Raw genomic sequence first — 18,574 nt, 5'->3', positions numbered from 1 at the left:
ATAAATATGTCCATATAAAAGAGAATGTTAGGGTACATGCCCTAAAAAATGAAGGCAAAAATAAAATGTTAGGTTAGACAGAAAAGAAAAAGAAATCAACTCTGAAAGTGTTTCAAATCTAAATGCCACTATTTTGTTCTAAATTTAGTTTGAAAATAATAGTCGTGTGTAGTTTGTTTAGATGGCACACTAGGTTATTTTATCTAATTATACAGTTGCATCATAATTGGATTTGTTTTAAATTGATTCTCATAGGTAGAAAGTAAATTGGCTCAACAGTTTAATCTCAACCAATGGAGGGAATAATGTATAGAGATAGATTGTTCATAAAAAGAAAATATTGGGTTGCTAGTTTAAATGCACTCTGAAAGGATAAGTGAAAATGCTAGGAGTAGAAGGGTAGGTAGAAATGTGAAAGTTTGGGATGTTGAAGTGGTTATTTCATAAAGATTGAAACATTAAGAAACATACTAATGACGGGAATTCGAATACCAAAGTTTTGACCTTATGTTATTTCATTCATATGCTATCATTCCATGCGTTAAATCACTCGAACCCACAGCTGCCACGTCCGCTTATCATATCGCCACCTCACCTCTCATCCCACACACTCCTCCACAATCCTACGGCCCACACTCCCTTTCGGCCCTCATTTTCCGTCTGAAATTTATCAGCCGAGGGGGGAATGGGTAGTCTTTAATATCGCCTACATAAACCACAAAATTACCTTTTAGTCTTCCGGGGCTAGAAATCCTGAAACCACAAACTACTATGTCTTACCCCTGAACGTGGTATCCTTCATAGCCATTTTCGGCCGCCCCACATCACCTCTACATCATGTTTCACTTCGTATCTCCTGTCCAATTGTTTGTCACCTATCTGTTGCCCATTTATTTCCGCTCTCGCACATTTATAGCCAAATATTCGTTAATTAACCCGTTGTATAATTAATGAATTTTTAAATGTTCGGTGCCACCCTCCCACTCCATTTTTCTCTTTATAAAAACTGTTTCATGCATTTCAAAGGTTACACAGTTAATTTCTACGACCAAGATTATCCTTCAAGCTTGCCTGCTCAACAGCTTAGCCACTACCCGACATTCCAGCAACCACTTGTCATGTTCGCAAGCACATCTTCCAAGTCCACTTGTCAATTGCCTGTGTCCACTTTGGTAACTCCTTTTACCATTTTGTCATTTACAGTCTGCAGTTTCATTTGACAAAATGCCTCCCAAGGGAAAACAATTGCAGAGGTTTCAAATCCTCTAATTCACCCACAGGTTGATTTCCACCATACTCCATTAGTCGACAAGGATTGCAAAATCATTGAGACTTCTTCTCAATTTGATTTATTTGAAATTTATTGCTGGTGGGAAGATCAACTAATTGACCAGAGTGATGAAATTGGGCTCTGGGAATCCCAATTACCCCACTATAGTTTTCCAAAAATACACAGAGCTCCAGAGTTTGTGAGAAAATGCCATGAATCTTATGATCCCAGCTAGAGAGAAATTATCTCACCTACTGGAGAAATCCTCTGTCCCATTAATGTCGATTCAATCGAGAAAATGTTGTAGGCCCCTACCACTACACCAACTCATCCTTTTTCCCATGAAAACCTGATAGAAGCTTATAACAAACTAGACTTTACCAAGAGATACCAAACCTTCGAACTATTTTTAGCAATTGGTAGTCCTCTACAAAGAGAAATACCCCTTATGATTCATCCATGTTTCCTAATAGAACCAGGGATATTACTACTATCATGTCCTATTTTCTTGGTTATGGCTCTGATCAGTCTGTCGGTGAAGCCATCCTTGGTTTCTTATCCATGTTTTCTTTTGATTCTAAGCCTACTGTTATTTATTATTTCAGTCATTTCATAGCTGAAACCATACATGAGAAGTTTGTCAAATTTAACATTAAAGAAGTATTCAAGTATGCTTCAGTACTTGTGTATATTTTTATATATTTTCAGGGAGAGAAATTCCCATTTCCTTTGCAGAAACTTGATGAAGAAGGACAATAACAACCAGTGATTTTCTGAACTTCAATGGGGATGAAGGAGAAAGAAGAGTTCACATATAAGCAGTTCATAGAACTGATTATTCATCCAGCCCTTAGCCTTATGAGAAGCACTCCATTACCAAGGATTAGTGAGGATATTATCAAAGAACTTCAGTTCATAGATCAGGCTACAACAGGAGATTGGTATTTCTACCAAAACTACACATAAATTACGTTTTTTGGCTATGAGCTTCCACCCTACAAACTGCCAAAGTACCTCCCTAGTAGAATCTTTGCACTGGAGTACTTGAGGAAAATATTGAATGCAAATGAAGTACATTTTGTAGCTTTAAGAAAGAAATCACAATTTAAGCTCAAAGCTCAAGTTGGTCCCTTCATTTGTAATACCAGAGCAGCAGGGGAGGAAGCAGATAAGTTGTTAAAAGAAATGAAATTTGCTCTCAGTTTCTCTTGGTTATATGACCCATTTGGAGTCATCTCCAAACTCACGGTGGAAAATAGGTTCACACCATATCATCATACAGCTAAGCCTGAAATAAAACAGTTCAAGAATTAGTTGGAATGGACAGAGAATGCCCTCTAAGAGGCTGAGGAGTAGGCAGTCTCTACATCAAATATGAAAACTCCAATTGCACAGGAAAAGACACCCAAGAGAGGGAGGTAATAACAATATTCACCTGCAACAGAGGAAACAATACAAGGCCTCAAGGTTTTTCACAGGAAAAAGAAACAAAGGGTCTCTATGAATATTGATTCATAGTCTGGTGGACAGTTTATACAATCTCCAACGCATTCTACCACTTCTCATGAATAGCAGATAGTTCAAATTGTTGGAGGCATTCCAGAGAATAAAGAGGAAGACATTTTCCATGTCTTTAGCGAAATCAAAAGAAAGAATTAAGAATTGAAGTTGAACACTTACACCAGTTCTGGAAGCATTCTTCCATATCTCAAGCCAGGATTCTTTCAGCCTTCAACTCTGAGAAGGGAAAGATGCAAATGGATTTCTTACAAGCCCAAGTTCCTCAGCCCAGGACTGTAGCACAATAACAAAAACACACTTCTTTTGAGTTTAATGTCAAGGATGTGCATCCAATTGATCAAATTTAGATGCACAAACAAACTGGATAGATGATTTCTTCAACCTTGACAAACACTGCTATGAGTTTATCAAAAAGGCAGGTTACATTGGCCAACATTCAGTCACAACTAAAGTTGGAGAAGGTCTCCTCATTAGAAAATGATACCAAGATTCAATCCCTGGAAAATCTAGTGCTAAGGATGGGATATGATCCCTTAAAAATAAATGTTGTAGAGGAGCTCATTAAGAATAAGAACACTGAAGTTGCAATATTAAAGAAACAACTGAAACTACCAGCATTTGAGGATCCAATGTCCAAAGAAATTGAAGAGACAGAGACTCAAAAGTCAGATATGATGAAGCTCATCATAGAACCGAATTTGAAAATAAAACAAATGGAGGAGCAGATGGAGAAATTGGTCAAGGAGAAGGAGGAAGCTATCAAGAACATTCAAAATTCAATGGATGTAGTCTCTCTCACAGCAGTTCCCATCACCAGAGTTTCTACTTCATCCACTACATCAGCAATAGGTACACCAGAAGGAGCTGAATAACTTATTGAAGTTGTTCAAAACCTGTCTATCTAGAAAAGAGAAATTAATAAACTAAATGATGAACTCAAAGAATTATGACTTATGAAGTCTATATCAGACAGTTCACATACAACTGAAACAAACAGACTCAAAGGACAAGTGGAAATGTTGCAAAGAGAACTCATAGATTCCTTCATAGGAAAAAAATTGGGTTTAGAAAAATAAATTTTATGGGAAGAAATCACAGAAGCAATCAAGGATATTTGGCCCTACATTAAGATAATATTCAATCAGAAAGATCACTTGGAAAAATCTCAGGAAGCAGTAGAAACTATAACTAAGTAAGAGCATAGGCCATAGGCCATAAAGTTTTCAGAAAGAAAGCTCACACGGACAACTACCTCCATGCTGATTCACATCACCACCCAGCACAAAAGACCGGGGTACTGCAGACACTCTTCACTAGAGCTTGTAGAATCTCAGATGACAACCACGCTGATGAAGAAATTGCTTACCTGAAAAGAACTTTTGCCAGCTTAGGATACAATAGTAAGAGCATCCTCAAAGCCATTAAAAAGGCAAAATCTGGAAACAATATAAACAAAACAAAAGACCCCTCAACTTCTAATGCATACCTTCCATACATTCAAGGTATCACTGACAAAATTGCCAAAATTCTCAGGAAAAAAGACATCAAAACTTCATTCAAACCCTTGTCAACTATCAAGCAAGGTATGAAGTCTGTTAAAGACAGCCAGGATCAACTTCAGCAGAAAGGAGTTTATATCATAAACTGCTCTTGTGGAAAACAATATATAGGGGAAACTGGCAGGTCTGTAAGGATAAGACTCAAAGAGCATAGCGCTGATATCCGTAAAGAAAGAACTCGCTCTTCAGCTCTTGCTGAGCATGTAGGTGAAACAAACCATCACATATGCCTTGAAGAAACCAGAATCGTTGCCAGAGAAGAACACCATTTCAAGCGTAAAATTCGTGAAGCAATTGAAATCATAAAACATCCTGGTAACCTTAATAGGGATGGGGGATGGGACATTAGTAAAAACTGGAACTGCCTGCTTAAAAATAAATCTAATTCTCAACAATAAAACTTTAAAAGAAATCTTATTAATTAATAAAGCATATAAATCTAAGTTAGAAATTAACAATACATGAATCTGAGTATATATAAAATAAAAAATATTGAGCTCATAAATAAACCTAATTCTTATCAATAAAAAATTTAAAGAGAAATATAATTAATCAATTTAACAATTGAAATCTACATAAAACTAATACATTATTTTAAAAAGAATAAAATAATACATTTAAAAATAATACATTTAAAATTAATACATTAAAAATAATACATTATTATTAAAAAGAATTTAAATCTAAATCTCAATAAAACTAATACATTTAAATCTAAAAAGAATTTAACCATTTAAATCTAAATAAAACTAATACATTATTTAAAAGAATCAAAAATAAATTGAAATCTACATAAAACTAATACATTATTTTAAAAAGAATAAAATAATACATTATTATTAAAAAGAATCAATAGCTATTTAAAATTAAAAGAATCTTTAAAAACTAATTAAATCCTTTGCTCTCCGTAAAAATTTTAGGCTAGGTTTTTAGGGTTAATTGAATTATTAAAAATAATAAATAAAATATTAGTTTATTAATATAATCTCTAGGTCGGCCTAAAAAAACCCTAAACGGTCAACCCTATCCTTATTTATCTCAGATCTTTTTCTCTTCTCTGTATATCAAAGTCCTGATGATGAGTCTTGCTCTAGACTCGAAACGTCGACAAAAAGAAAATGATGAATACTGTGGATTATCCGAATACAATCTCTCAAAAACCTCTCCACAGAAACCTGCAATCCAATATAACTAAGTAGCTGGAGGATATGCCAGAGACTGCCTCTGATATAATCAAATTTCTAAATTCCAAGGATGACTATGAGCTTGAGCAATTAATAATAAACAACAAAACTGTAACAATATTATAGGTAAAGAAGATTATCACTAAGAAAAATCTCACCCTTCAGCTACAAGAAAAGTGCAGCAATGTTAACACCATAATTTAGAGATTTTTCAACAAGATTGAACCTTTGGTCAGCAAGGGTTTACCTTCTATGATGGTTATTAATGATAAATTAATTCCAATTGAGGATTATGTCAAGAACTTAATAGAAGTGGGCACCCATGCAGCTTCAGTTTCCAATATCAAAGGATCAGCAACACCAACTCTCATAGTAAAAACACTAAGGGATTCTTTCTTCATCCTGGATGAAAGCAAGCATATATTTTTGGTAAAACACACTTTTACTAAATATACCAAGATGGATGAAATATACAGGAGGGTAACAAAGATTTCTATCCCAGATAAGAAATTCTAGGAAAAATTAACATATTTACTTGATTAAGTATATTTGAACGGCATTCAATTTTTGAGGGAACAGTCAGCTAGCTTCAACCAGTTTTCAACTTTTTCAATAATAGTCATCAAACAGCGTAGCATCAAAATAGTGCTAGATCATTAGGCAATTTTATTTTTTATTGTGTAATAATATATTTTTGTAAAAGCAGTTCAAGATATTTTTCGTTCTACTGTTGTATAAATAACTCTCTTCACAAGTTATTTAAGGGTTTCACCCTTGAAGAAGAATCTCTAGACATTTGATGTAATTAATCTTTCTAGATCATTAGTATGAAGAAAAGGATTTTGAATTCTGTTTTACATAGTTTGTGTTTCTTGTAAGCTTTTCCAGTGTCATTCATTATGTTTTTCTTCATATACTTATGTCTTGCATAGATAACTAGGTAGGAATAATTGTATTTCAATCTATTCCTATAAGCTTATGAAGTGATAATCTATAAAGAGAATGAATTAATGGATTGTGTGTTTAATTAATTCCCTCAAAATTAATAAATCATCATCATATTTTGTAAGCTCATGTGTATTTTCTCAAACCTTAAATCATAGTTTAAAGGTTTTCATACTTATGATTATTTAACTTTCCATTTGAAAACTGTGGTAATCACATTACTTTTATGTTTCTACTCATCATCATAAAAGTTATTTCACTATGTAAATATTTATAGTAGCCCTCTACTAAGATATTGATATTATTCAAGAGGTTAGGGACATTAGTTCTATATCTGTTTCATCCATTGGTCTCCCAAATTAAAACAAAACCCCCAAAACAATTATCTTAGATGCTTTGGCATAATATCTGACCATCATTATCTCAGAGATACAACAAAGCCTATGACATACATTTTGTCACATCAATTGCTGGGGGGAAAGTACTCAAAATGGATAATCATTTTGCAGGAATTTGATTTGGAATTCATCAAGTCCAAATCAAAGAAATCTCTAGTTTTCACAGAGCTACTTTGCGACCTTCCCTTGACCTCCATTGCTTCAACATCTTAACCAACGATTTTTGATGAGTCTCTGTTTCTAATATTGTCATCTGACGCGTGGTATGGAGATATACTAATCTTTCTCCAGACCCAAACTTTCCGGTCTGGCACCTCTCGCTCGCAACAGTGATGTATTCGATACCAAGCCAAATATTATTTGATCATTGGCCACACTCTTTACCGTCATGGTATCGATACAGTTTTACGAAGGTGCCTCATGCATGAGGAAGCTGAGAAAGCATTAAATGATTACCATTCAGGTGCCTGTGGTGGAAACTTATCTGGATATGCAACCACATAGAGAATTCTTCGTGCAGGTTACTTCTGGCAAACTATATTCAGAGACTGTATTATTTTCGTTGTAAGCTATCACGCATGCCAGATATATGACCGAAAAACTAGATTACCACCTGCACCATTACATCTAGTCATTTTTGTTGGCCCAACCACCAAATGGGGCATTGACTTTATGACATGTAACCCCACCTTGGCCGGGGCCATGGGTATATTATAGTCATTGTTGACTATTTTACCAAATGGGCCGAGGCGATGCCAACATTGAACAACAGTGGCGAAACAGTTGCTCTTTTCTTTTTTAACCATGTGGTTGCCCGGTTTGGTGTACCACAAGCCATAGTTACAGAGCATGAGTCACATTTTCAAAATCATATGATGGCTGAGTTGACTGCTAAGTTAGGATTGTCACATGATAGTTCTACCCCTTATTACCTGCAATCGAATGGACAAGTTGAGGCCATCAACAAAGTCTTGAAGTAGATGTTGCAAAGAATGATAGGGGTTCATAAGAGAATCTGGAACTTAATCCTATACTCTGCCTTGTGGGCATATTGAACCTCAGTGAGAAATGCAACTGGATTCACACCCTTTCAGTTGGTGTATGGTTCGGAAGCAATCTTACCAATACAATGTGAAATTTCATCGCTCAAACTCGCAATTGACCTGTTACTCGACACATCTGAAGAGGAAGTGCATTTCTTGGAATTATTCAAACTGGATGAAACCCGTCGTGATGCCGCATTGGCTAATGAAGTGCATAAGAAACGAATCAAGGTGTAATATTATAGAAATTTCAAGCCTCATATCTTCTCAGAAGAAGACCTAGTCTTGCTTTACGATTAGGAAGCTTATAAACTTGGAGCAGGGAAATTTGAACCAATGTGGATGGGTCCTTATATTGTTAAGCGTGTTCTGGCAAAAGGTGCCTACAAGTTAGTAGATTAAGATGGGATTCCATTTTCGCAGCCCCGAAATGGACTGTACCTCAAACGTTACTATGCTTGATTAAGTGTAGTAAAACTCACTATATATATGCTTTCGTTGCATGTGTGTGTGTGTGTGTATTTTAGAAATTTTTATCTGGTTAGTAATTTGCTTTGCATTTGTTGCAAATTTCGGAGTCTTCAGAACCTTTTGTTGGTTACGCCGATGGTGCTAGTCGTAGTACGCAAAAATTGTCTTCTGCAGCATGGGATATTTTCACTCCAAGTGGCGAGTTAGTGAGTTTTCAAGGGATTTGTATTGGTCGATCGACAAACAACCTCACTGAGTATAGTTGTTAATTGAACTACTCTCTGATTCTTTTACTTGCCATTCGTTGAATCATTGTTAGGCTAGACTCGCAACTCATTGTACTACAACTAACAAACATTTTTACTGTCTGAAATCTGACAATTTTTTGTATGTTCCTTAGAGTTCATATTTTGGAAAGACATTTTGAACACATTCAATATCAACATATTTCTAGAAATATTAACACATTAACTGATTCTCCAGCAAATTATGTGTGACACATGTAAAAGTAATATTTTCAATTCACATCATCAATTGAATAGGATTGCATATAACCATAGAAAACTCTAAAATTAAAATAGATAGATGTTTTAAAAGTTTTTACAAAATTTGTGTCCAAGACACGTTTGGTCATCTGACCCAAAAAACTCAAAATGCATGCAAAATATCCTAAGTAGATCTAGTGGTGCTCATGGTAACAAGTCATAGCCTGTGCTATCATGCGCAAAAGCCTCACCTAGTGTCTAGGAACACCAATAGTGTGGCATTGCAGCCTCATAGGTAACTCCTCGATCTGAACATCTGGAATACCAAGGGTTAATCCCTCTATGTGATCCTGCAACTCTACTAAGGTCTCGGCCAAATCTAAGTCTTGGAGAACTTCTCTCCCAATGTTTCTCGTGTTGGCCCACTTGCAACCTATTGGTGTCCCTCAGGTTGAACAGTACCCACATCTACATGCATAAGAGTAATTTTAGTTTAGTCTTGGAAACATTAAAAACACAAAAAACATGTAGAAACTTGAGAAATCAAAAAAAACTTTGGTCAAACAACTTACCCATATCACCCCACTGTGCTCCAACTGGTAGAATCAAATCTAGATATCCACGGAAATCCATCCCTGAGTATGGATGCTCCTCGATGACAAGATGTTTTTTCTTGAGCCAACTGAAAAATGAAATGGAAAAAATGATTTTTGACTAACCCGCATGTCGAGCCATCAATTTGACCCACCTCTGCATACGTGGATCTCTAGGACCAACTACACCCAGTGATACATGTTGTGGTTGCATCAATGGGATTCTCTCTAAGGTAAAAACGATTAAGATTGAACCATAGCAGAAATTATTCGTCTTACCACTTTTTACCTTGGTTAATTGTTCTTTCCGTGAGGAAAGCACAGCCTCGCACCAGTTGAAAACTTTTGGCTCTAGACACTCCAGTGCATACTGCATATAAGATCTGTTCGCGAGATGTAATGTCACACTACTAGCCAATTTTGCAATTGTCAAGAGGATCGTTCTCAAAGGAAAATCACCTAGATCCCTGATATTTATTTTCCCATCCTTGCTAGTCTACGTACCTGGCTGACAAAATTTTCTAATAGAATCTCTCACCAATTCACCTCCACGGGTAAATCCAGAAAGTGAGATGGGGCACCTCACCTCGACAATCCTATAAGAAAATAAATGTCATCAATGGTCATACGGACCATCTTGTCCCTAATGTGAAAAGTCTGATTTGTCAGATCCCATGCATGAACAAGGAACTGCAGTAGTTCTATCTGTTGCCTCATTCCGAACAAGTTGAAGTATTTGAGTAACCTGTAGTTTTTGAGGGCCTCAACTATACCCAGATTGTTTAGGGTAACCATGTCTTGTTCTTTTTTCTCTCTTTCTCGCCATGTAATCGAAATTCTGATCCGATGAAAGCCTTGAACACAATCATGAGATTAATTAGGATTCTTTCCATGCAAAAAAATGACAAATTTTGGAGCAAACCGCTAAATTAAACTTGGGAAACTTGCACAGCGTAGCCCAGGCACAGAGACAGTGCACTGCCGAGCATGCAAGAATCTATCTGGTGCTCTTTAGTGTAGTTTTCGATGTGAAACCCTATGCTGATCCAAGAGCGAAAAAATGAAACCCCAGGGGCCCCAAAAAACCCCAAAACTTGCATGAAATGACAAAAGAATGACATGAAAAGAAATAAGAGAGGTTTAATTCCTACCTAGTCCAGATGGCTCGAGAAATGATCCATAGAATCTCTTGCAATTAGCTGATGAAGATCAAGGTAAAAAACTAACTCAGAACTGGTAAATTCCAAATGGTAAAAATGTCATGGTAAAAACCTGTTTTATGTTTATTTCATGTTCATTAATCGAGTAAAAATCAGTATTTACCTACTTTTTACCTATGAAATAGGTATTTTAATCCATTTGGTGTTGTTTTGAGCAGGTTTTGCAACTGACTTACAGAATTTGACGTGCTTGATTGTAAATTGTACCTTTAACCACAGAGCACACTTTTATCTCTTTTTTGAGCTCTGTTAAAAATGAAAAAGGAACCCCTTGGAGTCCTCTTTAAGCTCTTTTTAGACTCTCTAAACATGAAAATATTGTCGAGCGCTTGTCCTTTCTAGCTCATTAACGGATTGGAAACGATATCTCTTTTGTATTATTTCATGCTTTTTAGAGCTTGAGAGATTAATTTATGAAAAAGAACTTGTGGAGTTTTCTTTTTGTCCCTTTTCAAACTCTCTAAACATGAAAAGGACCAATTTACCTTTGTCGTTAAACTCGTTAAAACATCAAATAGCAACAAACTTGTCTATCTATACAAGGTCGAGTTTCACCTTCGCTAGACTTGTTAAAACATCAAATAGCGATGGATTCAACCAAAGGATGAAATTATACAACAAGCATATGTTATCCTCCTCAATCTTGATAAAAATGAAGAGGTACTGGTCAACAATGACTAGGGAAAATGGGGAAGAGGGGAAAACCACTTTATGGTAGCAGGTCACTCTTGAACATGACACTTTCACTCCATCACTGTGACTATCTGGGTCAGGTTATTAGCTTGATGGTTATCACACCGTTGTTCTATCATACCATCAATCACTTTGTTTTGGGTCAGTGCTACAAATTCATTTCAGTGTCGCTGACATGTTCAAGAGAAGTCATTCAGTCAAAATTCATCCTTTGCAATACCATAAACCTTCATTTTCATAACCGCCATTCCTAAACCTTGTGTTGTCAGTCAAATTTCATCTCCAAGATCACTACACCCATTTCATGTCGTTGATGTGGGATACATTAAGGCCCTCCTACGACGAGTCACTTCTGGTCGACATCAACATATTATCCAAGAAGTTGACCTAGAAACACCCTTCCAGTACCTTGAGGCTTGCATGCATCAATGGCAGGTTTCTTGCTTTCGTCAATAGGAATTCATCAATGGCCTTTGACCAAAAGAATTTGTATGGTGTTCGACATAAAATAATCGATTCACACCATGCAGAATGTACTGTAGTACCTTGAGGATCATTTTCATTATTGGTGATTTCTCTCACATCTGTTAATAGCTTACATCATTGGCTGGTAATCAGATGGTGTCTTCCCATGTTCGACTTCAGATCATATATTCACATGGTTAGACTCGTACTTGAGCGAATGATTGAATGAGATAGAAGACCCTAGATCTAGTTTCATCCATCCGGGTTGCGATTTCAGGAGTACTAAATCATATGTACAATGGATTTACATTGATAATCATTCCGATCATGGGTCTATATTTGTAGACGACTGTTTATGTACATGTAATGAAAGTTTATAAGTTGAGCATGGGTATGCCTTCCCTTAGAAATTCATGTAAAATCAAATATCATGATATATGTATTGTAATTGATGCAGGTCACCTTCCACTTCGATACCTCCTCATCACATTGTAAAGCATTTTCATTCGACATTGGCATTTTTCCGACTTCATGCTTTAGGGGGCAGATGTTACAAATCCATTTGGGAACATCAATACCATCATCCAGATCAATATTTTAGGGCTCATCAAACCCTAATTTCAGTTGCTTCATGCCCTAAACAAGTCACCCATTTGAATTCCTCCTTCCTAGACAGTTTCATGACTTGAAGACATCCACAAATGGCCTCTAGAGGGTCAGTGCAGGTAAGCCCTTGTAAAGGTGCATTGCAGAGAAGTTGAGTCCATTTCTAGGGTGCTTTGCAGAGCACTTAGGCTTCTTTTCACCTGCGCTGGGCGAGATTGAGAGAAATTCACATAGCGTTTGGGGAATATTCTTATCTTTTGGAGTCATCTAAAAGGTTCCCTCACTTATCAACTCCTATGAGCTCAAAAATGGATGAGGAATGAGTTAAGGTGCATCCTATCCTCTCATCCCTTCCTCCATGGAACTAATTCTAAGTATGGAAGGCCATTCAATGCTACCATTTATGACAAAACCTCTTTCATATTCCTATAAATTGACCACTCATTTAAGTGATTAGGGGCTAGATTATGTTGAATTGTAAGGAGATAATGTTGCTATGAGATTTCACTTTGGAGAAAGTATTGTAATGCTACAATTTTTTCATGCTTTTGATGTGATGTGGATGGGATCCAAGCTGGAGGAATGGCTTTAAATCAGACACCAATGGTTGTAATTCCTTCTTCTATTCAGTAAAGTGTTTGAACCTTTCTCCCATATTCTTGTATTGTTTCATAATGCTTATACGTGTGAATTGCATTTGATTCTTTTCACATACATTCAATAGATCATGTGCTTTGATCGATTCTTTGTTTTCTGTTGTGTTTACAGGTACTTCTCAAGCATATTAAGTATGGGAAGGAGCGATAGGATCGATACAAGGGAGACGAGAGGAAAGAAGAACTACAAGAAGGTATTCTCATCTTATATATTGCTTATAATAAAAGACTAAAAAATTTAAATTGTTGTTCTAGATACAACTACTTATCTACTGAATTAGTATTTATCCGTAGACACCAGATTCTCCAAAACAACTCCTGCACTCCAGCTGACCCAAATCCTGCAGCTCACATGGGCGCATTCCATATAGGATTTGGAAAGGGCTTCTGCCCATTCTTCTGTTGGGCGAGTCATTATAAGAAAACTCTGCTTGTGCAAGAACATGATCCCACTGTCTGGAATTTTCACCAACCAGACTCGTTAGTAGATTTCCTAGACTCTGGTTCACAACTTCGATTTTCCCATTTGTCTATGGGTGATAAGCTGAGCTGAAGTTCAGTTTGGTGTCTAATTTATTCCACAAGGTTTGCCAGAAATGGCCTGTGAACGTTACATCCCTGTATGAGATGATGGACTTCAGCAAACCATGTAATCTGACTATCTCTGTGAAGAAAAAGTGTGCTATATATTTGGGATCACTCATTTTTTGCATGGAATGAAATGTACCATCTTGGTGAAACGATCCACCACCACCATGATGGAGTAAAATCCCCGTTGTGTCTTTGGCCAACCTAAGACAAAGTCCAATCTGACTTAGTCCCATGGTCTATTCGAAATGGGCAAGGGTGTATACAACCCTGCATTTTGGCTGCAACCCTTTGCATGCTAACACACTTTGCATCTGACCATGAATCTTTTCTCATATCTTCGCATCCTCAACCAATAGTAAAAGTGGCTCCACCGATCCAAAGTCTTGTCTATGTCAAAATGTCTGGCCAAACCTCCACTGTGCTTTTCCTGGATCAAGTTCTCTCTCATAGAACATTCTGGAATACACAACTGTCCTCCTTTGAACAACAACCCCTCCTGCATATTATAGTCCAACCATGGACTATTGTCCCTCAACAGTGGATTTTGGCAAGCTTCATAAGCTTCTTTAAAATCTGCATCTGTTTCATACAAGTCCTTAAGATGTTCAAATCCTAATACTTGTACTGCGCTTTCTTGTAGGATCAAACTTCTCCTGCTTAATGCATCTGCCACTTTGTTGGCTTCACCATTGATGTGTTTCAAAATGAACGTAAAAATCTACAAGTACTCCACCCACTTCACATATTTATGATTCAGCTTATGCTGTTGCATGATGTACTGTAACGCAAAATTGTCGGAAAACAAGACAAATTCATTATCCAGTAAATAATGTCTCCAATGCTTTAGTGCTTCGATGACTGCATAAAATTCTTTCTCATAAGACATGTACTTCTACCTACTTTCATTTAACTTCTCGATGAATTAGGCTACTGGCTTATCTTCTTGTTTGAGTACTGCACCAATGGCTATCCCAATTGCATCACAACGCACTTGAAAAAGTTTGTTAAAATCTAGTAGTCTTAGAACTGGTTTTTCAGTGATTTTCTTTTTCAACAGCTGAAAAATCCTCTCAACAGACTCTGTCCAATGAAAAGGCTTATTTTCCTTCTTAAAGGTGTCCACCATAGGTGCACAAATTCCACTGAAGTTCTTAATAAACTTCCGATAGAAACTCGCCAGTCCATGAAAACTTCTCACTTCAAACAAAATTTTGGGAGATGACCAGCTAACTATGGCTGCAAGCTTCTCCAGATCCATCTTCAACTCATTCTCAGAAATCACAAATCCCAAATAAATCAACTCTTTCTTGAAATAATAACATTTTTTTAAATTTATCAGCATTTTATTTTGCTACAATTTTTCTAGTACATACCTGACATGTCGAAAATGTTCTTCCTTCATCTTGTTGAATATAAGTATATCATCCAAATATACAATCACAAATTTTCAAATGAATTCTTTCAACATCTCATTCATCAAATGCATGAATGTACTGGGAGCATTGCTCAGTCCAAATGGCATGACCAACCATTCATATAAGCCTTCATTGGTCTTGAAAGTTGTCTTCCACTCGTCACCTTCTCGAATCCTGATCTGGTGATAGCTGCTTTTCAGATCTATCATTGAAAAGTCCACTGCTCCACTCAAAAAATCCATCATATCATCCATCTGTGGTAAAGGAAAGTTGTATCTGATAGTAATCTTGTTTATTGCCTGGGAATCAGTGTACATCCGCCATTCACCTCCTTTCTTGGGAGCTAAAATAGTCGGAACATCACAAGGGCTCAGACTCTCCCGAATCAGCCCTTTATCAAACAACTCATGGACCTACTTCCTGGTCTCCTTATTTTCTTTCGAACCCATCCTATAAGAATCCTTTTTTGGCAAACTGGCTCCCAAAATGAAATCAATATGGTGACTAATGCTCCTCTTGGATGGTAACTTGTCTGGTAGATCATCTACCACAATATCACTAAACTCTTACAACATGTCCTGTATTTCCACAGGCAAGTCAGTAATTTCAGTATGTATCAATGCTACTCTTGGTCTCCACACAACTACATAGTTTACCTCATTACCTTCAATCTGTTGCAGAAACTCATTCCACCTATCAGAAATTCTTTTGTTCGATTAGTTTCTACACTATTTTCTTCCTTCATGGGAACTAGCGTATGAATTATCCCATCCTTAACAAATTTGTAACAATTCTTCTCCCCGTCATGGACAACCTTCTTGTCATATTGCCATGGTCTTCCCAGCAGAATATGGAACACATCCATAGGAATATTATTGCAAGTTACCTTGTCCTTGTACTTGCTAATATGAAATTCCACCTCACACTGCTCACCAACCAGCAGTTGGTGTCCTTTCTGGAACCAAGACACCTTATATGGAGTTGGGTGCTTCAACTTCTTCAAACCCAATTTTTCCACCATTTTAGTAGCTACCAGGTTATCAGTACTTCCACTGTCTATAATTAATTTGCAACATTTCCCATGCGACTTTCACACAATCTGAAACAATGCTTCCCTTTCTATCAGATCAACTACTTCCTTAGCTAGCTTTAGTAAAACCTTGTTCAACACCAAGGCTTATCCTGTCTCGGGCACATTTTCTACCTCCTATGGCAGTGCCTTTGCTACATCAAGTTCAGCAACATAAGCTCCCCTCTGTACAACTTGCTCATTTTCAAGACATTCAAAAGACTTGTGTCCCCATCCGTGACACTTGTAAGACTAATAAGCATTTCCTCTACCTCTGCCATTACCTCTTCCACGTTGGTATGACCTTCCTCCTCTAGTGTTACCTTCCCTCTCGCTCTGTCCCAAAGTCTTTGAACTGTTGCCCTCTTCATTGTTGTTGGTAGTTCTACCTCTGCCAAAGGACTGTCCTCTTCCTCTGCCGAAACCACATTGTTGGGTGCAGGAATTACACTTAAGAAAACTCCTCAACACTTAATTTTTCAACCCGGGCGATCCGTAAACTTAGAGACAAAGCACAAGCAGTTGCAGAGATGGTATGAATATTTCTAATGTAAATCCCTACTTTCCTTAAAGGAAGGATTGCAAAATCAAACTAAAAAGAGAAAAAGGCAACTTGAACCATCAAAATGATCCAAGACTAGAATAAGGAAGAATGCATTTGCAAGAGGGGATTAAAAATAAAAGGAAATCACTCTAGCTAATTATTTTTTTAATATTGAGTGTGTGTTTTTCTTTAGCAGAGACACTTAGCAGTCTCATCAGATGGGCCCTTAAACTTGCTCCTTTAGAGATTTCCTTCTCGCACTAATCTGTCTTGTACTACCGTAGTCTGCTTGCACTAGTGCAGGAACAAAGATTTATGCAGAAGGTATAAATGTTGTCTTTACTAAAGACGTTTTACTTCCTACAAGGGCTTGAACTTTTCCAAGTTCAAAGCACCCAGATACTGTGGCAAGAAACTAGTTCTTGCACCGGATCAGAGCTTCTTGAACTTAGCATTTAATTCTTAAAATGAGTGCTTAACTATTGCAAGTGCTATTATACTGTTAAATCAAATTTCACACATAAAAATGAATGTTTCTGATCTTGACAGTGCGAGAATAAAGAAACAATCCATATACATTTATCCTATCGTAAAGCATTTAATGAAAGAAAGAAAATTGGGGGAAGTAAACTAATAAGGCTTGCTACATAACACCAATGTTCATTGGTGCAGGTTCATTTCTCTTGCTTGGACCAAGCGAGGAAAACCAACCAAACAATACTGCAGAAAAGGAAATATCACACCAACGTGCACTGGTGCAGGTTTATTTCTCCTGCTTGGACCAGGCAGGGAAAACCAATCTGAAATCAAGTGCAAGAAAAGAAATTTATCTACTTCACACAACGGATCCGCTTTCACTCAAACAGGAATGCATGTGCTTGAAATTAAATCACACTTGACAATATAAACACAAATTACAGGAAACATGAAATGGGGCAAACATGCTGGGTTGGCTAGGCCTTAGCCAACCAGCGCATTTCCCATTTAAATAAAACGCTGCTTAGTGCTTCAATCAATTCATCAACTCAAATACATAAATGTGATTGATAAAACACGAGGTGGAGCACTCTTTTTATTAATTCACGAGGCAAGTACATGCTTTAATACATCGTCCGGCCCAGATTCGAGTGATAAAAAAACACAACAACCTGTTACCGCCTCTCTGGCTGTGTCTCTGTTCTATCCAAAAACCTCCTCTAGTCCTATTTACATTCTACATTATATAGATCTTTGGCCAAGGGCCAAAATATATCTTTCAATCGATTACATAACCAACCACAGAATTTAGCTTCTCGGCCTTTAAACTTAGACAGCTAACAAAACTGGTCGTAGCCAATCTCCAGTTTTCGTTCTTCACAGTTTTGATCTCGGCTGGCTTTGGATCGATCTTGTTGTCGTGGTTGAAGTTGCTCAAAATAGGATGATTCGATCTCGGCTTCCTTTAGATCGATCTTGTTGTCGTGGTTGAAGCTTCTCAAAATGAGGCGGTGATTGAGGAGGTTCAGATCTACTGCAAGGATATTTTGTGCTGGCAACAGTGCAAGATCCGATCCTGCACTAGGATCAATAAGTTACAAAGAGTGATTAAAAGTAAGAAATCATGTAATAGATGATTAATTAATGCTAAGTTAAGTTAAAAACATGAAAAATAAAGTTTATACAAAATATGTCATCGTGGTTGTATTGGTGCAAGATGAGGGTGTATAAGAGAGGTAAAACAATGGTAAATGGTTATGATTTAGAAAGGGGAACATGGAAAAAAGAGAGAAAATTAGGGGGCTAACCTCCTCCCATCCCTAAACTGTTGTGTGTCGTCACATAACTCTTTACCTTTGCAAAAAACCTT

This window comes from Pinus tabuliformis, chromosome X (assembly GCF_031772625.1).
Source record: "Pinus tabuliformis cultivar Carrire ecotype Pingquan chromosome X, CPIR1, whole genome shotgun sequence".
Lineage (NCBI taxonomy): Eukaryota > Viridiplantae > Streptophyta > Pinopsida > Pinales > Pinaceae > Pinus > Pinus tabuliformis.
The sequence above is the reverse complement of the archived record's forward strand: the minus strand, read 5'-3'. Positions refer to the sequence as shown.